The sequence below is a fragment of the Mobula birostris genome, chromosome 22, assembly GCF_030028105.1.
Source record: "Mobula birostris isolate sMobBir1 chromosome 22, sMobBir1.hap1, whole genome shotgun sequence".
NCBI classification, from domain to species: Eukaryota; Metazoa; Chordata; class Chondrichthyes; order Myliobatiformes; family Myliobatidae; genus Mobula; species Mobula birostris.
Genome location: NC_092391.1, coordinates 12,894,562 through 12,919,463, shown reverse-complemented (window position 1 = coordinate 12,919,463; position 24,902 = coordinate 12,894,562). Strand labels below are relative to the sequence as shown.

Genomic DNA, 24,902 nt, shown 5'->3' with positions numbered 1-24,902 from the left:
CACTAGGCTGGTAGTTCTTGGTATTAAGAGCCTCACTCTCTACAATGAGATTGAGCTAGACACTGGACATCCTGACAGTCTCTACTGGAGATAGATGTACAATTGTGACACTGTCTAAGTCACTCACAAACAGAGAATAATTTAACTTCAACAATCGTCACCTTTATTATGTGCTGTGTCTAATAACGTTGGCAGTCATGGTCTATGACCATGATTGTCCTTAGCAAATTTTTTCTCCAGAAGTGCTTTGACATCGCTTTCTTCTGGGCAGTGTCTTTATAAGATGGGTGACCCCAGCCATTCTCCATACTCTTCAGAGATTGTCTGCCTGGTGTCAGTGGTCGCATAACAAGGACTTGTGATACGCACCAGCTGCTCATACGACCATCCACCACCTGCTCCCATGGTATTAATAACCACTGGCATATCACAGGTTTAAAATCACTGGCATATGTCGTGAAATTTGTTGCCTTTGCGGCAGCAGTACGTAATAATAAAAATTGTGAGCTGTGTGTATATGGTGAATAAATAGTTAAATTAAATAGGTAGTGCAAAAAAATGAGGTGAGGTAGTGTTCATAGGTTCAATGTCCATTCGGAAAGCTGATGGCAGAGGGGCAGAGGGGAAGAAGCTGTTCCTGAATCGTTGAGTGTGTGCCTTCAGGCTCTGTACCTCCTCCCTGATGGTAGCAATGAGAACAAGGCATGACCTGAGTGATGGGGGCCCTTAATGATGGATGATCACCAGATTTACCCACCTGTTTCTTTCCCCAGGACTCTGATCGACCATTCTAGTTAGCCCACTCCCCCCATCAATCGATTACCCGCATCACAGCACTGTACTAAGCACTTTAAACCTCTTTTTATAATGCTGTTTACATTGTAAACACATGCTGGTATTCCATTTTATTCATATGAATGCCTGATATGGTATTCCATACCTGTACTTCTAACTTGACTTTTCTGTAACTCTTTATGATTGTTGAATGTTGTTGTTTTTATTGCATGTTGCGGCTTGACACCACATGTAAGTGTATATGGTGAATAAAGTTGATCCTTGTTTGCCCGAGCACTGAAGGTGAGTGAAAAGGGAGCCAAGGTACGTTCAGTCAGGAGCCAATGATCTCACAGCTGCTTCTCTCTCAGCAGACAGACTGGAATACTTTCCTTCTGACTGCGCAGGAGTGACGTGGGGCGGGCGGATATAATCACAAAACGAACAGTCTCGGGCTTGTCGGCAATGACATGGCGCAAGCTGGGAAATGAGGCACAGGATATTGTGGAAACTCCGTGAAAGTCAGCAAAGTGTACAGCGTCAGAATTAAGGAGTGACATGAACTAGACATTGGCGCAGTGTGTTAGAAATTTGTAGGAGGATGTCAGGTTAAGTTCACACCCGGTACAGTGAGTGTGCGCTTCACACAGGGTAAAGCAGAACTGATTTATACGTAAGTGATTAATCTGATCAAAACGTAAGTGACTATATGTATCCTTTGCATGAAGTGCACACTGCACTCAGTTTGCTGTTTGAACCTTGTCACTGACAGTTTGATTACTGTCAAAATAAAATGAGGCATTTGTGTTTTGAAATGTGGAGGATTTAACTGGTTATGTATGTATTGTAGGAGGTGTATTCAATTAGTTGTTTGTTGTTATTGTGGTGTTGTCTGTACCTATGTGCCAAAAATGCCTTGCAAGCAATGTTCAAAGCAAATGTATTATCAAAGTCTGTAAGTGTTACCATATACTACCCTGAGATTCATCTTCTTGAAGGTATTCACAGGAAAATAAAGATATTCAATAGAATTTATAAAGCTTTATACATAGACAAAGACTAACTAACAACCCAGTGCAAAAGACGACAAATAGTGCAAATCAGAAATAAATAATACTGAGAACATGATTTTTAGTGTCCTTGAAAGTGAGTGTAGGTTTGAAACATAGAAAACCTACAGCACAATACAGGCCCTTCGGCCCACAAAGTTGTGCGGAGCATGTCTCTACCTTAGAAATTACTAGGCTTACCCATAGCCCTCTATTTTTCTAAGTTCCATGTACCTATCCAAAAGTCTCTTAAAAGACCCTATCGTATCCGCCTCCACCACCATTGCCGGCAGCCCATTCCCTGAGTGAAAACTTACCCCTGACATCTCCTCTGTACCTACTCCCCAGCACCTTAAACCTGTGTCCTCTTGTGGCAACCATTTCAGCCCTGGGAAAAAGCCTCTGACTATCCACACAATCGTAAACACAAAATAATCTGCAGATGCTGGGCTCAAAGCAACACTCACAACACGCTGGAGGAACTCAGCAGGTCGGGCAGCATCAGTGGAAATGACAAGTCGACGCTTTGGGCCGGAACCCTTCGTCAGGACTGAAGAGGGAAGGGGCAGAGGCCCTATAAAGAAGGTGGGGGAGGGATGGAAGGAGAAGGCTGGTAGGTTCCAGGTGAAAAACCAGTAATTTGAAAGACAAAGGGGTCGGGGAGGGAAAGCAGGGAGGTGATAGGCAGGAAAACAATGGGTAGTAGAAGGAGGCGGAACCATGAGGGAGGCGATAGACAGCTGGGGGAGGGGGCAGAGTGAAATAGGGATAGAGGAAGGGAGGGGGAGGGAATTACCGGAAGTTGGAGAATTCTATGTTCATACCAACGGGCTGGAGACTACCTAGACGGTATATGAGGTGTTGAGCACTGGTTCAGGAGCCTGATGGCTGTAGGTTAATAACTGTTTCCGAACTGGTGGTGTGGGTTCTGGGGCTCCTGTATGGTGGTAATGAGAAGAGAACATGGCCTGGATGGTGGGGGCCCTTGATGATGGATGCTGCTTACTTGTGGCAGCGTCCCTGTAGATGAGCTCAGTGGTGGGGAGGGCTTTGACTGAGATGGACTGGGTGGTATCCACCACTTTTTGTAGACTTTTCCATTCCTAAGCATTGGTGTTTCTACAACCAGTTAGGATACTCTCCACTGAGTATCTATAAAAGTAATCAAAGTTTTTGCTGACGTGCTGAATCTACGCAAATTTCTAACAAAGTAGAGGTGCTGCCGTGCCTTCTTTGTAATGTGCTGGTCCCAGGACAGATCCTCTGATATGATAACATCGAAGAACTTAGAGTTACTGACCCTTCCCATCTGCAGTCCCCTAATGAGGTATTCCTGCTTCCTTCTCTTGTAGCCAATAATCAGCTCTTTGGTCTTGCTGACGATGACTAAGAGGTTGATCATTTGAAAGCTTGTTCATTTGAGAGGTTGTGAGCAAGTTTCTCAATGTGGCTGTATCTCATAGTTCACGTGTGCATGACAATGAACTCACCTGGACGTACCTGTTGGTGCCAAAGCCACCCCGCTGCATTACACGATGATGCTAAAACACTAGAAACAGAGCTCTGGGTCATTGATTCAGAAACACGATATGGAGTTTCATTGCAGTTCAACATTTCAAATCTGAGTAATGAAATAAATATTGATGAAAGTTGGTTTCAAAGTTCAAAGTAAATTTATTATCAAGGTACATATATGCCACAATATCCAACCCTGAGATTCGTTTTCCTGCGGGCACCCTCAGCAAATCCAAGAACCATAATAGAACCAATGAAGGGTCACACCCAACAGGGCAGACAAACATCCAGTGTGCAAAGGACAACAAACTCTGCAAACACAAAAGGTAAATAATAATAAATAGATCAGCAATAAATATCAAGAACATGAGATGAAGAGTCCTTGAAGGTGAATCCATTGGTTGAGAGAACAGTTCTGTGATGGGACAAGTGAAGTTGAGTGAAGTTATTCCCAGTGGTTCAAGAGCCTAATGATTGAGGGGTGTTAACTGTTCCTGAACCTGGTGGTGTGAGTCCTGAGGTTCTTCTACCTTCTTCCTGATGGCGGTAGTGAGAAAAGAGCATGGCCTGGGTGGTGGGGGTTCCTGATGACGGATGCTGCTTTCCTACGACAGCACTCAGTAACAGTAACATGCAGCTAATGGATTATTGTTAAAAACCTACCTGTCTCTTTTTTTTAAGGGCAAGAAAACTCTAATCATTGTCCCTGTCACCATAGTAATAAAATCACAAGTCCACACAGCATTCAGACCAGGCTGTTTTTGGCACTTTTTAAACATTCCACACCAAGAAAGACCACTTTGTTTCTGAAAATCTAGCAGGAGATTTTGGCCATATCTTTACTAAAGTTAGTGTTTGGACTTGTATAGATAATGTCCATATTATAGAAATAACACCTTTAAACACTTTAATAGATTCACATAGGTTAAGTTGTTCCTTTGTGAAATTTAATTCGTATTAAATACGTACAAGTCACATCTTCTTCCATGTTGAACACTGCTAACTGAGGTTGCAGGTTGATTCACCGAGATTTAAAAGTCCTAAAAACAGCCTGGTCTGAAGGATGAGTGGACTTGTGACTTTATTGCTGTTGTGACTTGTCACGAGCATGGGCTGTTCTGGCTTGCTGCATTTTAATGCATGTTTAATATTAATACATGTCAGCATAACCTTGAAACCTGCTAGTCCGTTTTGCAATATTTATGGGCAAGGTTTATTTGTTCCTTTGCTTCCTTAATTGCACAGAACTCTGTCACTGTTTGCAACATCTAATGGTAAAATGTTAGATTGGAGACTAATCCAAATAATGGGGACAGATCAGGGATAGGTTCAAGTGTCCTCAACCTTTGTAATTGCATTCAGCCAGCCTGGCAGCCTGATGCAGTTGAAGCATGGTGTGGGGTTGTGAATGGAAGTGGTTTTAATTTTGCTTCCTTCTATCTGGTTTATAAAGTGAATGCTCAGGTGTTTGTCTCCCAGCTGCATTGTGGAGTACTGACTATACTCTGTTACAACACACACAACATGCTGGGGTGGAGATGAACAAACAGTCGATGCCTCGGGCTGAGACCCTTCTTCAGGACTGGAAAGGAAGTGGGAAGACGCCAGAATAAAAAAGAGGCGGGTGGGGAAGAAGGATAGCTAAAAGGTGATAGGCGAAGGCAAGTGGGTTGGAAAGATAAAGGGCTGGAGTGGAGGGAATCTGATAGGAGAGGAGAGTGGACCTTCGGAGAAAGGAAAGGAGGAGGGGCACCAGGTAGAGGTGATAGGCTAGTGAGAAGAGCTAAGAAATCAAAGTGGGAAATAGAAGAAGAGGGAGGGGGAGGGATTCTTTTAACCGGAAGGAGAAATCGATGTTCATGCCATCAGGTTGGAGACTACCCAGACGGAATATACCCACCACCCTGAGGGTGGCCTCATCTTGGCACAAAAGGAGGCCATGGACTGACATGTCGGAATGGGAACGGGAATTAAATTGTTGGGCCACTGGGAAGTTCCGCTTTTGGTGGATCGAGTGGACGTGCTCGACAAAGCGGCCCCCCAAATTTACGACGGGTCTCACCCATGTAGAGAAAGCTGCATCGGGAGCGCTGGATACAGTAGACAACCCCAGCAGATTCACAGGTGAGGTGTTGCCTCACCTGGAAGGACTGTTTGGGGACCTGAATGGAGGTGAGGGAGCAGGTGAATGGGCCCGTGTAGCACTTTGGTCGCTTGCAAGGATAAGTGCCGGGGGGGAGTTTAGTGGGGGGGGGATGAATGGCCAAGGGAATCACGGAGGGAACAATCCCTGTGGGTAGAGGAAAGTACAGGGGAGGCAAAGGTGTGTTTGGTGGTAGGATCCCTTTGGAGCTGGCAGAGAATGATGTGTTGGGTACAGAGGCTCATGGGGTGGTGGTAAGGACAAGATGAACTCTATCCCTGTTAAGGTGGCGGGAAGATGGAGTGAGCGCAGATGTCTGGGAAATGGAGGAGAGGTTGGTGAGAGCAGCATTAATGATGGAGGAAGGAGAGCCCCACTTTTTGAAGGAGGAGGACATCCCTGATGTCCTGGAAAGGAAAGCCTCATCCTGGGAACAGATGCAGCGGAGACAAAGGAGCTGAGAAAAGGGGAATAGCATTTTAACAGGAGACAGGGTGGGAAGAGGTATAGTCAAGATAGCTGTGGGAATTGGAATGTTTGTAAAAGATGTTGCTTTATAGTTTATCTCCAGAGGTGGAGACAGAGATTGAGAAAGGGGAGGGAGGTGTCAGAAATGGACAAAGAGAACTTAAGGGCAGGATGGAAGTTGGCAAGGTTGATGAAATTGATGAAATCTGCATGGAAGCATGAAGCAGCATCAATGCAGAGGAAGAATTGGGGAGCAGTACCAGGAAAGGCTTGGAACGTGGACTGTTCCATGTAGTTCCATGTAGTTCCATGTGGGTCCCCTTCAAGCCACCTCCAAAGGGATCCTTCCACTAAACACATCTTTACTCCCCCCCCCCAACTTCCTGCTTTCCACAGGGATGGCTCCCTTTTGTGATTTATCCACTTGTCTATCCCCACTAATCTTCCTCCAGGCACTTGTGCCTGTAGGTGGTCAAAGTGCTACATCTGCCCATTCACTTCCTTCCTCACCTCCACTCAGAGTCCTAAGCAGACTTCACCTGCAAACCTGCTGGGGTCATCTACTGCATTTGGTGCTCCTGAGGTGGCCTCCTCTTCAGTGGTGAGACCCGCCGTACATTGGGGGACTGCTTCATTGAGCACCTCCGCTCCATCCACCAGAAGCAGAACCTACCAATGGCCCAGCATTTTAATTCTGATTCTCATTCCCATTCCGACTTGGCCTTCTCTTGTGCCACAATAAGGCCACCTTCAGGGTGGAGGAGCAACACCTTATATTCTTCTTGGGGAGCCTCAAACTTGATGAACATCAGTTTCTCTTTCTGGTAAAATAATTTTTCCCTCCCCCACCCCTCTTCTTCTATTCTCCACTCTGGCCTCTTACCTCTTCTCATCTGCCTATCACCCCCCCCCCCCCCGTGACCCTCCTCCTTCTCATTCTCCTAAAGTCCACTCTGTTCTCCTCTCAGATTCCTTCTTCTCCAGCCCTTGACCTTTCCCACGAACCTGGCTTCACCTATCACCTTCTAACTAGCCTCATTTCCCTCCCCCCACCTTTTCATTCTGGTGTCTTCCCCCCTTCTTTTCAGTCCTGAAGAAGGTTCTCAGCTCGACCCTGTTTATTCCTCTCCATAGGTGCTGCCTGACCTGCTGAGTTCCTCCAGCATTTTGTGTGTGTTGCTCTAGACATCAGCATCTGTAGAATCTCCTCAGCTTATCATTGTTCTCTGTTTCGTACATTTGTTTTCATTAATTTTTCCCAGGGCCTAGAACAGTGGTGGCTTAAGCATTTCTGACTGGTAATGAATCTCAAGGGATTGTTAAAGTTAGGATGTGGCGATATTGCTCCCAGATACTGTGTTTTCTTGGGGAATCGCGAAAAAAATTGGGTGTTATCTTCCCTGTTTGATCATGACAGGTTAAGTTGCCATCTTCTTTCTGGCTGTTCTTCATGTAGACTGCAATTGTCATTGTAAGTGTATGTGACTGAGCTAGGTAGTTGTGTCAGGAGTTACGGAGAGGACTGTATCTGCAGTGACACAGAAACAGGCGCTTAGATCTATCATGTCCATGTCAACCATTAAGTAGCTGCCTCTACAGTCCCTTTACCTGCACTTAGTCCATAGTCTTCTTCACTTGAGCGGTTCAAGTGCTTGGGCAGATCCTGTTTACGTGTTGTGACAATTCCTGCCTACACAGCTTCCTCAGGCAATGCACTCCAGGCTGTAACCACCCTCTGGGTGAAAAGATACTTCCACACATCCCCTCTAAACTCCCTAAACTTATCCCCTCTAGTATTAGACACCTCTCCCATGAGGAAATTATTCTATCTGTCTTTGTGCCTCTCATTGTTTGGTATATCTCTTCCTCGGTCCCCCTCTAAGCCCTTTAATCCTCACCTTAAACCTATACACTTTGGTCTTAGACAACTCTGCCAAAGGGAAAAGATTCTTACTATCTGCCCTTGGACTCTCATAATTCAGCATATATTCGTTACGTTCTTTCTCAGCTTCCTTAGCTCTGGGGAAAACAAACCTGAGGAGACTTTTGGATAGGTACATGGAGCTTAGAAAAATAGAGGACTATGGGTAACCCTAGTAATTTCTAAGGTAGGGACATGTTCGGCACAACTTTGTGGGCCGAATGGCCTGTATTGTGCTGTAGGTTTTCTATGTTTCTAAACCCATTCTCTCCTTGTACCCGAAGCATTCTACCTCAGGCAGCATCCTGGTGAATCTCTCTTTGCACCCTCTCCAGTGCAGTCATGCTCCTCTGATACTGTGATGACCAGAACTGCACACAATACTCTGGCCGTGGCATAACTAGTATTCGATTTGATCATTTCCCTGTGCTTGTGTTCTATACTCCACCTACTGTCCCGTATGCCTTTTTCACCACCTTATCGCTCCGTGCTTTCACCATTAAAGATCTTTCAACATGTACACCGAAGTCCATTTGTTCCTCAGTACTCCCTGGGGCCATACTACTCATGGTATCGTACCTACATTGAACTTGCCATATTAACACAGGTAAAATCAGCAAGGTCAGACAGTGTCTATGGAGAGGAAGATTCAGTGTTTCAGGCCAAGTCTCTTGAGACGCAACAGGATAGAAAGGTCCCAGCCTGAAATGCCGACACTGTTTATTCCTATCCATAGATGCTGCCCGACCAGCTGAATTCCTCCAGCACTTTGTATGTGCTGCTCTGGAATTCCAGCATCTGCAGAACCTCTTGGGTTTTTGACCTCCCAAAATTCAGATTCATTTATCACAGGTACATGGAAACTTAGAGCAAAATGCACGTTTGTGCTAACAACTGAGAGAGCTCAGGATTGTTTTCACACATTCTAATGCCAACATAGCACCCCGTAATGTTTAACAGAACAACAACACAACACACATTATGGAACAACTTATGAAGCAACAACAGCGGAACAAAACAAGCCCCTTTCTCACCCTCCCACCCTTCACACACACAGGCCTCACACCGCAGGACAGGCCTCACACCCCTCACACATGCAGGCCTCACACCCCAGGACAGACCTCTCACCCCTCACACACAACAGGCCTCACACCCCAGAACAGGCCACCTCCCACCCCTCACATACACAGGCCTCACACCTCGGGACAAGCCAACTTTCACCCCTCACACACACAGGCCTCACACCTCGGGACAAGCCAACTTTCACCCCTCACACACATAGGCCTCACACCCCAGAGGAGGCCACCTCCCACCCCTCACACACGCAGGCCTCACTCCCCAGGGTAGACCTCACACCCCTCACACAAACAGTTGACGTTTAGGGCCAAGACCCTTCATCAGGATTGGGAAGTATTGAGCAACACAGACAGAATGCTGGAGGAACTCTGCAGGTCAGGCAGCATCTATAGAGGAGAATATATAGTTGACATTTCCAGCCTAGGACTGAATCAGGTCCTATTAGAGGCTCCTAGCCCAAAATGTCAACTGTTTAGTCCATAGATACTGCCCAACCTGCTGAGTTCCTCCAGGTTTTTGTGTGTGTTGTTCCATACTTCCTTACAGCATTTTAGGAGACCAATCAGCCCTTCAAGTTGATACTAGCTCACACAACAATCATATCTCCCAGCTGTTTTTTCCCTGTAACCTATTCTCTCACCATTGCTGTCAACTGCCTACCGATTTTGCCACCTGCGCTAAAGGCAATGTACAGTACAGTGGACAACTAGCCTTCCTGCCTGCATATCGTTGGGTTGTGGGAGGAATCCAGAGCATCCGGGGGGGGGGAACCTGTGTGGCCTTGGGAAGATTGAGACTGCATTGGAGATCAGGGTTGAACTGTCAGGCAGCAGTGCTACAAGCTGCTCCATTGCCTTCTGGAAATGCAAGTTGAGGGCAGCATGCAGCACTGAATGTGTCCAGACTGTTGTTGCTCGGCTACAAGCTTAGATACAATAGAACTGCATATCAATAGGACTAGAAGTCAAAGGAGCAGAATTAGGCCATTTGTCCCATCGAGTCTGCTCCGTCATTCAATCATGGCTGATTTATTATCACTCTTGTTTTCTTAGATAATAGGTCAGTGCAATCTGATCAATGCCTTATAAAGCTTCAGGATTACATCCTTGCTTTTGTATTCTAGTCCTCATCGAAATGAATGCTAACACTGCATTTGCCTTCCTTACCAGCGACACAACCTGCAAGTTAATATTTAGGGAATCCTGCACGAGGGCTCCCAAGTCCTTCTGCACCTCTGATTTTTGAATTTTCTCCCCATTTAGAAAATAGTCCACACATTTATTCTTTCTACCAAAGTGCATGGCCATACACTTCCCTACACTATGTTCCATCTGCCACTTCTTTGCCCATTCTCCCAATCTGTCCAAGTCCTTCTGCAGACAACCTGCTTCCTCAACACTACCTGCCTCTTCACCTTTCTTTGTATTATCTACAAACTTGGCCACAAAGCCATTAATTCTGTCACCCAAATCATTGACATATATCGTAAAAAGCAGTCCCAACACCGAGCCCTGCTGCATATCACTAGTCATCGGCAGCCAGCCAGAAAAGGCTCGCTTTATTCCCGCTCTTTGCCTCCTGCCAGTCAGCCAATCTTCTATCTGTGCTAATATCCTTCCTGTAAAACCACAGGCTCTTATCTTGTTGAACAGCCACATGTGCGGCACCTTGTCAAAGGAATACGCACGTCTATGTATGCATTCGTTTCCAGCTTGCCCCATCACATGACTTCCCTCAGTGCTAATGAAACCCATGAATTACCATTCACGTTCGAGCTGTAATCTCATCTCATTATATTTTAATAACGGCTGACTCTGCATTAATGGTGCATCACAGAAGCAACTCAGTGGATTTATTCAGATCATTGTAAAACAGTCATCGGATTTGTTACCGGGTAATTTTCATGAAATTTCTCCTCACTTAAAGTAAGACATAGAAACAGAATCGGGCTATTCAGCCCGTCGGGTCTGCTCTGCCATTCCATCCTGGCTTATTTAAGAACATAAGAAATGGGAGCAGGAATGGGCCATCTGGCCTGTCGAGCCTGCTCCGCCATTCAACATACAATAAGATCATGGCTGATCTGACTGTGGACTCATCTCCACCTACCTGCCTTTTCCCCACAACCCATAATTCCCCTGCTATGCAAAAATCTATCCAACCTTGTCTTAATTATATTTACTGAGGTAGCCTCCACTGCTTCATTGCTTCCCACTCAACCCTGTTCTCCTGCTTTCTCCCCGTAACATTTGACGCCCTGACTAATCAAGAACCTATCAAACTCTGCTTTAAATATGCCCAGTGACTTGGCCTCCACAGCCGTCTGTAGCAATGAATTCCATAGATTCAACTCCCTTTGGCTGAAGAAATTCCTCTTCATCCCCATTTCTAAAGGGACATCCTTGTATTCTGAGGTTGTGCCCTCTGGACCTAGACTCTCCCACTATTGGAAACATCCCATTTCTTCATTTCCCCACTCTAGTCTCTTACCTCTTCTCCCCTGCCTGTCACCTCGTTCTGGTGCACCTCCTCCTTGCCTTTCTCCGACTATTCACTCTCCTTTCCTATCAGATTCCTTCTCCTCCAGCCCTTAAACACTTCTACTTATCACCTCGCATTTTCTTACTTCATTCCCCCCTCCCCTACCCACCTGGCTTCACCTATCACCTTCTAGCTTGTCCTCCTCCTCTTCCCCCACCTTCTTACTCTGGGGCTCCTGACTCCAACCCTTCTTTTCCAGTTCTGATGAATTGTCTCAGCCCATAACATTGACTGTTTATTCCCCTCCAATAGATGCTATCTGACCACCAGCATTTTGTGTGTGTTACTCAAGAACTCTAGCTTCAGCAGAATCTCTTGCGTGTGCCCAAATCTCCAAATGTGGTCTGACCAATGCCTTCTAAAGCATCTGCATTATCTTTATATTCTAGCCCTCTAAAAGGAACGCTGGCATTACATTCACCTTTCTCACTACTGACCGAACCTGCAAGTTAACCTTTAAACCTTTAAAGACAACCAATTTCCCCCGGGATCAATAAAGTATGACTGTGACTATGACTATGACTATGACTAAATCAGGGATTCCCAACCCTTTTTAAAATTTTTTTTTACAAAAGAATAATTTTCTTCCTTTCCAATATTTTTATTGATTTCTATATAGAAGAATACGGAGTCCAAGAGAATACATATTATAAAACAAAAGAAAAAATATAATAATATATTGAATCACATTAACAAGCTCCTTACTCTATATTCATATAGATTAAATTAATTAATATATTAGAATATAAACAATTTTATTAAAAAAAGATCAACACCCACTACCAAAGTCGAAGCTGTTTGGGAAAAAAAAAGAAAAAAAGACTTATCAGATAATAAAATATGTTATTAACCAACTTCTGTACTTCAACGAGAAGTCAAAGATTATGAAAATAATTTTAAAACGGCCCCCACAAATTTTGAAAATCTTGGTTAGATTCAGAAATTGAACAACGAATCTTTTCTAAATTTAGGCATGCCATAACATCCCGTAACCACTGAGCATGATTAGGCAGAACAGCATCCTTCCATTTAAACAAAAGCGTCCTCCTAGCCATAAGAGAGATGAAAGCCAGAATGTGCAAATCAGATGTCTTCAAAATGATATCTTTCCTTCCAACAATACCAAATAGGGCAGTCAAAGGATTAGGCTTAAAATTTACTTTGAAGAGTACAGAAAAAGTTTGGAATACTTCCTTCCAATATTTTGCAAGACTTGGGCACGTCCAACCTTTTTTATGCCTTTTTTATGTCAAAAGGATGTGTCCAACCTTTTTTATGCCATGGACCAACACCAATAAGCAAAGGGTCCCTGGACCCCAGGTTGCGAACCCCTCCTTTAGGGAATCCTGCACTAGGACTTCCAAGTCCCTTTGTTCTTCCAATTTCTAAATTCATTCCATGTTTAGAAAATAGTCTCCGCCTTTTCTCCTTTTACCAAAGTGCATGTCGATACACTTCTCTACACTTTATTCCATCTGACACTTTTTTTGCCTAATCTCCTAATCTGGTGAAAATGTTCAACTCCTCCAATTATTGTCACCATATAGGTTTGAGCATGTTGAACACACAATGCCCATGCATTATTTAATGGGTAATCCAATCTACATCCAATGGTGAAAGCTGTATACGTACTCCACAACTTGCTTTACTTTGCTGCATTTATTTAACAAGAACATCATTCTTCCAATTATTTATAATTTCATTTAAATTTCAAAGCAGCTTTTTATTATTAGAGTACATATATATCACCACATACGGTACAACCCTGAGATTCATTTTCCTGCAGGCATACTCAGCAAATCTACAGAATTATAACTATTCCTGGATCAATGGAACATCAAGTGGAGTGCAGAAGGCAACAAACTGTGCAAATGCAAATATAAGTAGATAGCAGTAAATAATAGGAACATGGAATAACAAGATAAAGAATCTTTAAAGTGAGGTCATTGGTTGTGGAAACGTCTCAATGGATGGGCAAGTGAGTGTAGTTATCCTCTTTTGTTCAAGAGCCTGATGGTTGTGGCGTAGTGAGTGTTCTTGAACCTGGTGGTGCGAGTTCTGAGGCTCTTGTACTTCCTATCTGGTGGCAGCAGTGAGAAAAGAGCATGGCCTGGGTGATGAGGGCATCTGATGATGGGTACTGCTTTCCTACGATATTGGAGAGTAAAGTCGAACACTTCTTGTGTTAGGTGGTGGGACCATCTTCCCTGTGTTTCTCTTAGAAGCTTGTTCTTCCACCAGTAGGTCCTATCGTGGGGGTGTGTGCTCCCCCACCCAACCCTTGGAGAGGATGGAGGGTTTTGCAAGGTTTACAGTTGCCCTATGAGGTTTTAATAATGTTGAGGTAATTTACACTGTACTGCTACTACAAAACAAGTTACACGACATATGTCAGTTATAAACAATCTGATTCTGCTTCTGGAAGTTCATCATAAAAATGTAGAGATAAATTTAAAGTATTCCCAGCACTGTGCTGTGGGGTTGTTAACGTTACTGAGACATCCTCTCCATTTTGAAAGGACATCATTAATCTGTTCTGTGGGTGGTGAGAGTCCCAGGATGCTGCTTTCCTGCTTTTCTCCCTTCTCCCTGTAACTTTTGACCCCTTACTAATCAGAACTTATCACTCTCTGCTTTAAATATACCCAATGATTTGTCCTCCACAGCTGCCTGTGGCAATGAATTCCATAAATTCACCACCCTCTGGCTAAAGATAATCTGCTTCATCTCTGTTCTAAAGGGACGTGCTTGTATTCTGAGGATGTGCCTTCTAGTCCTAGACTCCCCCACTGCAGGAAATATCACTCTATCTAAGCCCTTCAGAACTCAGTGGGTTTCAATGAGATCTCTCCTCATTCTTCTAAGCTCCAGTGAATACAGGTCCAGAGCCATCAAAAACTCCTCATACATTAACCCTTTCGTTCCCAGAATAATTCTTGTGAGCCTCATCTGGACACTGTCCATTGCCAGCGCGCCCTTTCTTGGATATGGAGCCCAAACTGCTCATACTAGCTCAAGTGAGATGTGCCCACTGCCTGATAAAGTCTCAGCATTACAATTAAAGTTGACTTTAGGCTTTGAGAAGTATTGGTGTCTGATTCGCATTAGATGCAGGATATGATCCCTATTGTGTTGGGATGATTGACTGAGGTGACAGCAGTATTTCAAAGTTCTAAGTAAATTTATTACCAAAGTACATATAAGTCGCTAAATACAACTCAGAGATTCATTTTCTTGCGGGCATACCCAGTAAGTTCAATAACCATAATTGAATCAATAAAAGACCTCACTAACAGGACGAACAAACAACTAATGTGCAAAAGACGATGAACTGTTCAAAGCAAGTGAAAAAGAAAGAAATAAGTAAGCAATAAATGTCAAGAACATAAGATGAAGAGTTCTTGAAAGTGAGTCCATAGGTTTTGGGAACAGTTCAATGATGGGGCGAGTGATGCTGAGTGAGGTTATCCTCTTTGGTTCAAGAGCCTGATGGTTGAGGGATAATAACTGTTCCTGAACCTGGTAGTGGGAGCCCTGAGGCTCCCTTGCTTTCTTTCCTGATGGCAGCAGTGAGAAGAGAGCATGCCCTGGGTGATGAGGGCCCCAGGATGCCGCTGTCCTGCCACAGCGCTCCGTGTAGACGTGCTCAGTGATTTACCCGTGATGGAGAGGGCCATTACCACTGCTTTTTGTAGGATTGTTGTTTCAATGGCATTCATGATTCCATACCGGGCTGTACTGCGATGTGCTGAGAGGAAGGACTCCATGGATCCTCCAAGAATGTATTCTCCCCCACCATGGTTTCCTCCAAACACCTGAAGTTATGCTCCCTAGTATTAGCCATTTCTTCTCCTGGAAATTATGCCCCCTACACCAATCCTTCAGTCTCACCTTCATCTGCCAGGTCATCCCATTCTTACCCTCACAGGTGCATGACACAGCCTGCAATCCTGTCCCTCCCAGCTCATTCAGTGTAAGAGTGACTCCTCAACTAGGAAGGATTCCAACATCCCATGTGTCCTGATCCTTATTTCCTCCTGCGTTTTACCCATACCAAGCTCTCTGAGCTCTGCGCTCCTCATAGATGTGTGGAATGATGAAGTGACTTTTCCTGGTGCTCCTGGAAACTGCCTTATTAATCATAGTGAGTCTGTCCTCAGCTGCGGTAGTGATGCATGAGCTTCTGTCTGGTGTTCAAAACCTCTCAGACGCTCAGTCTCTCTGTTTGTGGTGCTCATGGAATAATCAGGCTCCCGCCACCCATCACCTCACCGCACCCCACAACTGTTCAGTGGCTACATAGACTGAGCCTGCAATATAATTTTAGTTTGTTTGCACAGATGTCATATCTCACATGTCTGAGATGATTCAAAGTGATTCGCAGCCCGGACGCCTCAGGTCTGCTCCTGGATATGATAAATGAGTGACTAATTTGCACTAATAGCCTCACAGACTCAGTGACCTCTGACACAGTTATTTTCCCTGGAAAAGTGGTCGGGTCTACACATCTTGTGCATCCCTCAATATTATGTGGTACTTCTTAATTGACTTCTTACTGCTGGGACTTGAGGACCTAAACTGTGGGGAAAGATTGAACAGGTCAGGACTTTACTCCCCCCACCCCCTCACTTGAGGCTGTCGGAGGGTGGTAACATTTATGTACTATGATAATAAATTTTACTTTGACTTTGATTTTGACTGATGGCAGTCGGGAAGTCGCTGATGTTGAGCCCTGAGGTTCAGGTCTTCAGGTGCTTGATGGCAGCAGTGAGAAGAGTGGGGGTAGATTCTGACTTCTTCACCCTTCCTTTGCAGTCCTAGTGAAGGGTCTAGACCCAAAATGTCGCCTGCTTATTCCCATCATCAGATGCTGCCTGACCTGCTGTGCTCCTCCAGCGCGTTGTGCATGTTGCTCCACATTTCCAGCATCTGCAGTACCTCCTGTGTCCTTAAGGACAGGTGTTGGCTTCCTGTGGCATCCTCTCATGCAGATGTCTTTGACAGTGGGGAGGACTCTACCCGTGATGGGTCCACCACTTGAGAAAGGGGCACCCACGTAATAACCTGTATGAGCTTCCTTATCCAATGGGAGACTTCACCCCTGATCGTAACTACAGCACTGAATGGAGCCAACTGCATCCTCATTGACATTGCCTTCCCAGGACATTGTCCTGGCATTCGATTCCTCGCCGGGGGAAGCATCTTACAGTCGGTAAATTAGAAAATCCTTCTGTTGAGAAGTACAAAGCCGTCATGACACTTGTCACAGTAAATCAATTTATTTATGTTTGGGTGTTAAAGGGCTCTGTAGGTTAGACGGCATCTGTGGGAAGAGAAGAAGACTTCTTGAAGTATTTTGTTAGCGTCATTGATCCAGTCATGTCAGAGAAAACCCATAGGGTCTGGTGCCCTTTGTCAGAACTGACAGCAATGCTTCAGCCAACACAAGGTGGGAGTTGTTTGGATTTTTAAAACCTACAGACGTTAGCTCTCCTCCGACAACACAGCCTCAGACGTGAAATCTATTATAAACGCTGGAGATTCTGCGGATGATGGAAACCCAGAGCAACACACACAAAACACGGGAGTAACTCAGCAGGTCAGGCAGAATCTGTGGAGAGCAATAAACAAGTCGATGGTTTGGGCCGAGACCCTTCGTCAGGACTGGAATGGAAGGGGGAAGAAGCCAGAATCAGGAGGTGGGGGGTGGGAAAGGAGTTCAAGCTGGTAGGTCCTGGGTGAAACCAGGTGAGGGGGAAGGTGGGTGTTTGGGGGAGGGGGTGTGACACGATGTCCAAGTTGGAGTCTGTGCTGCTCCCCAGTGTTCTCTCAGAAGAAGATAAAGAAGACGAACCTTATTGTGTTTGATTGCAGACTGCTGCAACATTCATGGACTCAAGGTCTTGGACTATGTCTTTTGTGTGATTGTACTTCACTGATACAATTATGTGCTATATGTGCCTTGTGCTGTGCATGAATCCTGGCACAGTGTTCTGCACCTTGAACCCTGAAGTAATGCTGTTTCATTTGGCTGTATTCATGGGTGTTCATTTGTGGTTTAAAGTTAATTAAAATTGAACCTACCGTGCTGCTGCTGTAGCTAACTACCAATGAACTGAAATGCAGAGTTAGGAAATCATCAGCATGCTCGATGCCCGAGGTGTTGAGTACAACCTGTACTGAGATCGATGGACACAGAGCCAAAGGAAATCAGGATCAGATAGTGAGTGATGAGGTTGTGGATCGTTGGATGGCAGAGTAGGCTCGAAAGGTGGAATGATCATTCTGTTTTCCTGTTTAAGACTCCAGTTGTGCAGAAATAATAATGTTGGTGATTTGCTGCATTCTCTGTCTTATCACCTCTAGTTTATTGTCTCACTGGGACGGAGCTTTCCTTGAGCTGGTGTGAGTTAGAAAAATGTTGATGTGCCAGAGTGAACTGTGTGCCATTATACACTTGTCACTGAAAATGAAGATTCAGGTACAGCTAACACTTGAGAAGATTAATATTTGGCATTCATTTTTGAAGGTGGGGGGGGGAAGGATCTTGAACAAGGAACCACAAATCTCAGAATACATGGGGTAAGATTTTTAACACAGAGATGAGGGAAAATCTCTTCACCTGGAAGGTGGCAAACTGGTGGAATTGTCTAGCACTGAGGGCTGAGGCCAAGTCACTGAGGATATTTAAGAAAGAAGCTGGTAGATTACTGGACACAGTATTGAGTTGGAAGCTCAGCTGTGATTGTACTGAATACTAGCAGATCTGAATGACTAACTCCTGCTTGTTTTGCATATTTCAGTAGACAAAGTGTATTTGGATGCTGATTGACCTGCTGAGTGTCCCTTGCTTTTACCGTATTTATTTTATTTTAGTAATATACAGCATGGAATAAGCGTTCTGGACCTTCGAACCACACCACCCAGCAATCCCCCATTTTAATCCCAGCCTAATCACAGGACAATTTACAATGACCAATTAACTTACCAATTGGCACTTCTTTGAACTGTGGGAGGAAACTGGGGCACCTGGAGGAAACCCATGCAGTCACTGAGACAGCATACAAACTCCTTCCAGACAGCGGTGGGAATTTTGTTTTTATTTAAGTCTGCAGAGATGCAAGTCCTGCCTCACTCTGCCCGGGTTTGAAATACCCGGTCCCACTTCCTAACACACATCGCCACATTCTGTTGTCAGTCCTGATTCCAATCATCAGCGATGAGAATTCTTTTTCAAGCATCTTCAAAGTGTAGATCTCTTTGCCTTCCTCAGCCTGATTGCAGTCTATGTTCTTATTCTTACCTCAGAGCCCAGCTGATGTCAGATAGTTTCTCACACTTCTCCTGGTTTGTTAAAACTTAGGAGGAGGCCCTTTTGCCTATTGGGTCATGCCAATCCTATCCAATTCCTACATTCAATCTCAGTCCAATCCTATCCAATTCCTGCATCCAATCTCAGTCCAATCCTATCCAATTCCTGCATCCAATCTCAGTCCAATCCTATCCAATTCCTACATCCAATCTCAGCCCAAACCTATCTACTTCCTACTTCCAGTCTCAGTCCAATCCTATCCAATTCCTGCATCCAATCTCAGTCCAATCCTATCCAATTCCTGCATCCAATCTCAGTCCAATCCTATCCAATTCCTGCATCCAATCTCAGTCCAATCCTATCCAATTCCTACATCCAATCTCAGTCCAATCCTATCCAATTCCTGCATCCAATCTCAGTCCAATCTTATTCAATTCCTGCATCCAATCTCAGTCCAATCCTATCCAATTCCTGCATCCAATCTCAGTCCAATCCTATCCAATTCCTACATCCAATCTCAGTCCAAACCTATCTACTTCCTACTTCCAGTCTCAGTCCAATCCTATCTACTTCCTACTTCCAGTCTCAGTCCAATCCTATCCAATTCCTACACTGGTTTCTCTCACATATATGCATCAACTCCACTCAGAAGGTCTAGGAGCCTCAGGACTCACACCACCAGGTTCAGGAGCAGTTGTAACCCCTCAACCATCAGGCTCTTGAACAAAAAGCGATAACTTCACTCAACTTCGCTTGCCTCATCAGTGACATGGTAGCACAAGCAGTGGATTCACTTTCAAGGACTCTTCACCTCATGTTCTCAATAATTATTGATTATTTATTTATTACTACTTGTTCTTCATTTTATACTTGCACAGTTTGTTGTCTTCTGCACTCTGGTTGAACACGCTATTTAGGCAGTCTTGCATTGATTCTGTAATGGTTATTATTCTATAGAATTATTGAGTATTCCCACAAGAAATTGAATCTCAAAGTTGTATATGGTGACATATATATACTTTGTTAATAAATTTACTTTGAACTTTAAGCTGTTCCCCGTTAATACTAGAGGTAATTTACAGTGCCCAATTAACCAGCACGTCTTTGGGATGTGGGCAGGAATCCGAACGCCTTGAGAAAACCTGCATGGACACAGAGAGTATTTGCTCTCCAACAGACAGCAGGTCCAGACTGAACCCAAGTCGTTGAAACTATGAAGCAGTAACACTGCCTGCTGTGTCACTGAATCAGAATCAGAATCAGATTTAATATCACCAGCATATGTCGTGGAATTTGTTAACTTCATAGCAGCAGTACAATGAAATACGTGATAAATTAATACAGAGAAAAAACTTTGAGTTACATTTAATATATATGTTTATTAAATAGTTAAATTAAAAGTAGTGCGAAAAAACAGAAATAAAGAAAGTAATGAGGTAATGTTCATGGGTTCAATGCGCATTTAGAAATTGGATGGCAAAGGGGAAGAAGCTGGTCCTGAATTGCTGAGCGTGCACCTTCATGCTTCTGTACCTACTTCCCGACGGTAACAGTGTGAAGAAGGTATGTCCTGGGTGATGGGGATCCTTAGTGATGGACGCTGTCTTCCTAAGTCACCACTCCTTGAAGATATCTTGGATACTGTGGAGGCTGGTACCCATGATGGAGCTGACTAGTTTTACAAATTTCTGCAATTTGTGCAGTAGCCCCACCCCCCAATACCAGATGGTGATGCTGCCTGTCAGAATGCTGTCCACAGTACATTTGTAGAAGTTTAAGAATGTTTTAGTTGACAAACCAGATCTCCGCAAACTCCTAATGAAATATAGCCACTGTCTTGCCTTCTTTATAGCTGCATCAATATGTTGCATTCAGATTAGGTCCTCAGAGATATTGACACACAAGGACTTTGAATTTCTCACCTCTCCACTTCTGATCCCCCTATGAAGATTGGTTTGTGTTTCCTCATCTTACCCTTCCTAAAGTCCACAATCAGCTCTTTGGTCTTGCTGATGTTGCATGCAAGATTGTTGCTGTGGCACCACTCAACTAGCTGGTATATCTTGCTCCTGTACGCCCTTTTGTCACCACCTGAAATTCTGCCAACAATGGTTGTATCATCAGCAAATTTATAGATGGCATTGAACTAGTCATGAGTGTAGAGAGAGTAGAGCTGTGGGCTACACCCACATCCCTGTGGACCACCAGTGTTAATTGCCAGTGAGGTGGAGATGTTATTTCCAATCCACACAGAGGGTGGTCTTCTGGTTGGGAGGTCAAGGATACAGTTCAGAGGCCAGGGTTCTGTAGCTTTTTGATTAGGACTGTAGGAATGATGGTGTCAAATGCTGAGCTATAGTCAATAAACAGCATCCTGACATAGGTATTTGTATTGTCCAGGTGATCCAAGGCTGGGTGGACAGCCATGGACATCGTGTCTGCTATGGACCTATTGTGGCGATAGACAAATTGCATTCGGTCCAGGTTCTTCCTGGGGCAGATGTTGATTCTGAGATATGTCATAGAATTTGTTGGCTTGTGGCAGCAGTGCAGTGCTGACATAAAATTTACCACAAGTTACGAAAATAAGTAATTAGTGCAAAAGATGAATAATGAGGTAGTGTTCATGGGTTTGTGGCAAGGGGAAGAGGCTGTTCCTAAAACATTGAGTGTGGGTCTTGTCTTCAGGCTGCTGTACCTCCTTCCCGATGGTAGAAATGTGAAGAAGGCACGCCCAGGATGCTTCAGGGTCTTGAGTGATGGATACTACCTTTTTCAGGCATCATCTCTTGAAGGTACCCTTGATGGCAGGGAGGGTTGTGACCATGAGAGGGCTAGTTACGTCTACAATCCTTTGCAGCCTAGTGCAATCCTGTGCCTTGGAGACTCCACACCAGACGGTTTTGCAACCAGTCAGAATGCTCTCCATCGTACATCTGTAGAAATTTGCCAGAATCTTTAGTGACATACCAAATCTTCTCAATTTTCTAAATGAGGTCGAGCTACTGATGTGCCTTCTTCCTGATCACAGTTATGAAATCTTGCTGCCTTTCTCCTCTTCAAGTCTGGTGTGCTTCTGACTGCAAGCTCTCCCTCCTGTGCCATGATTCCCCAGTTCAGTTTAATTCCGCTTGCTTCAACCCAGATGGAAAATAATAGTCCAACAAAAACTAAACGCTTCCCTCTATTAAGCATTTAATTAGAGTTGTTAATAATGGAAGGGGCTGTTAGCCTGTATTTGTGACCTTTTGCACTTTAGATAAAAACAGCTTAGCTTTTGAAACAATCACAAGATCTGTTCTGGAATGTGAAGTGCCTTATTATTAATCCTTTTGAATACTTGAACTGTTGCGTAAATGATACAGGGTGTGAAATTATTTTGTAAAGTTAAAATATTTATGATTTCTATAGTTTTGTATTTAAGCAGTCCCTGCATGCTTGCTAAGTGCTTTGTTTCCTTGTGCTCCTGATCTACATTTAATGCAGTGCACTGCTGTTTATCTCCTGTCACTTCTTCAAGGTGCCAAGACAATTTGAGTGAAAGAGGAATTTTTTGTCTTTGGTGGATATTTAGGGCATTAGCCCATTTCCAACTCCTCTTGCTGAAGCTACAAGCCCTTAGCTAGTGTAAAGACAGTACTTTTGCATAGGATGGTCAGCTCATGGTACATCAAAGATCAAACCTGCGACATTCATCACAGTCATAGGGCTGTTCATTTATTTATCTTTCAATGTATCTATAGTTTCTATTTGTGTTTTTTTTTGCCTGTTTATTTCTTCCTTTCCTGCTTCTCCTCATTCTCCTTTTTCCTTTCCCTTCTCTTTTTTTTCTACTGATTTCTGTCGTAGGAAAGCAGCATCCAGCATCAGGGACCCCCACCACCCAGGTCACGCTCTCTTCTTGTGGCCTCCATGAGGAAGAAGGGACAGGAGCCTCAGGACTCACACCACCAGGCTCAGGCTCTATTACCTCTCAACCGTCAGGCCCTTGAGCCAGAGGGCTAATTTCACTCAACTTCATTTGCCCCATCACAGAAATGTTCCCACAGCCCATGGACTTACTTTCAGGGACTCTTCATCTCATGTCCTCAATATTTATTGCTTGCTTGCTTGCTTATTTATTGATCTATTAATTAATTAATTAATTATTTGCACAGTTTGTTGTCTTCTGCACTCTGGTTGAATGCCCTAGTTCAGTGGTCTTCCATTGATTCTGTAATAATTACTGTTCTATAAATTTATTGAGTATGCCCGCAAGAAGATGAATGTCATGGTTGTCTGGCGAAATATATGTACTTTGACAATAAAATTTACATTGAACTTTGATTTATTGATTTGTCGATTTATTTATGTATTCCTTCATTCATTGATCCATTTATTGATCGCTACAGCACGGTAACAGGTTGTTCCAACCCAATGAGCCCATGCTGCTCAATTACACCCATGTGACCAAAGAACCATCCGACTTGTACGTCTTTGGAATGTGGGAGGAAACTGGAGTACCTGGAGGAAACCCATGCAATTATGGCGAGAACGTACAAACTCCTTACAGACAGCGGCAGAATCCTGGTGCTTCAATAGCGTCATGCTAACCACTATGCTTCCGTGTCACCCCAGTGACGTCCTAATGAAAGGTCTCGCCCTGAAGACGCGACTGTTCATTCCTCTCCATTGATGCTACCTGATTTCTTCCTGGAGTTTGTGTTTGTTGCTCAGGATTTCCAGCATCTGCAGAATCCCTTGTGTTTATTATTCCCAAAGGAAGTTTCACAGGTTGTGCAAAGATATTTCTGGATTAGGTGAGGCAAGTTGCTTCACGCTGAACTCGCTGAGGGAGATTCCATACCATCATGCCATGAAGGCACATTTATAGAAGCAGGAACAAAAGGTGGCCTGGTTCATTCATAATCAACACACACACACACACATCCCTACCTGAAGTAAGTCAGCAGGCAGCATCTATGGAGGGAAATGAACAGTGGATGTTTCAGGATGAGACTCTTTATCAGGATCTCACCCGAAGCGTTGACTGTTCATTCTCCTCCATAGATGCTGCCTGACCTGCTTAGTTTCCCAGCATATAGAAACATAGAAAACCTACAGCACAATACAGACCCTTCAGCCCACAATGCTGTGCCGAACGTGTCTTTACCTTAGAGATTACCTAGGGTTACCCATAGTCCTCTGAGCTCCATGTACCTATCCAGGGGTCTCTTAAAAGACCCTATCGTATCCGCCTCCACCACTGTCGCTGGCAGCCCATTCCACTCACTCACCGCTCTCTGCATAAAAAACTTACCCCTGACATCACCTCTGTACCTAATTCCAAGCACCTTAAAACCATGCCCTCTTGTGCTAGCCATTTCAGACCTGGGAAAAAGCCTCTGACTATGTACATGATCAATGCCTCTCATCATCTTATACACCTCTGTCAGGTCACCCCTCATCCTCCGTCGCTCCAAGGAAAAAAGGCCGAGTTCACTCAACCTATTCTCATAAGGCATGCTCCCCAATCCAGGCAACATCCTTGTAAATCTCCTCTGCACCCTTTCTACAGTTTCCACATCCTTCCTGTAGTGAGGTGATCAGAACTGAGCACAGTACTCCAAGTGGGGTCTGACCAGGGTCCTATATAGCTGCAACATTACCACTCGGCACCTGAACTCAATCCCACAATTGGTGAAGGGCAATGCACCGTATGCTTTCTTAACTACAGACTCATTTTGTGTGTGTTGCTCAAGATTTCCAACATATAGGTCCTGATGAAGGGTGTCATCCCAAAATATTGGCTGCTTATTCCTTTCCATAGATGCTGCCTGATCTGTTGAGTTCATCCAGGATTTTGTGTGCACGCTGAAGATTTCTAGCATCCAGGCCCTGATGAAGGGTCTCGGCCCACAACATTGACTGCTTGCCCCTCTGCATAAATGCTGCTTGACCTGCTGAGTTCCTCCTGGATTTTGTGTGTTCAAACTTGGCTGGGTGTGCCTGCCATCCTTTCTTTAGTAAGGCGAGGGTGGGCAAACTCTCCTTGGACTTTCTCCAAAGCTGACACCAAGGGTAATCAACTCCATCCCTGAGCAGAAGGGAGTCTGTTGGCAG

At 44.4% G+C, this 24,902-nt stretch overlaps 1 protein-coding gene across 2 annotated transcripts in view; it reads left to right on the top strand.

Moving 5' to 3' along the window:
• Positions 1–24,902, top strand: part of LOC140186125 (carboxyl-terminal PDZ ligand of neuronal nitric oxide synthase protein) — a 142,194-nt gene that overhangs the window by 53,123 nt on the left and 64,169 nt on the right. Inside the window, exon 1 of one of the 2 annotated variants that reach the window (XM_072240028.1) lies at positions 1,143–1,447. The exons of the other annotated variant lie outside the window; for it this stretch is intronic. The gene's annotated coding sequence lies outside the window, so the exon portion shown is untranslated. Of the gene's footprint in view, positions 1–1,142; positions 1,448–24,902 lie in introns of those variants that run through there. 2 annotated transcript variants of the gene reach the window in all.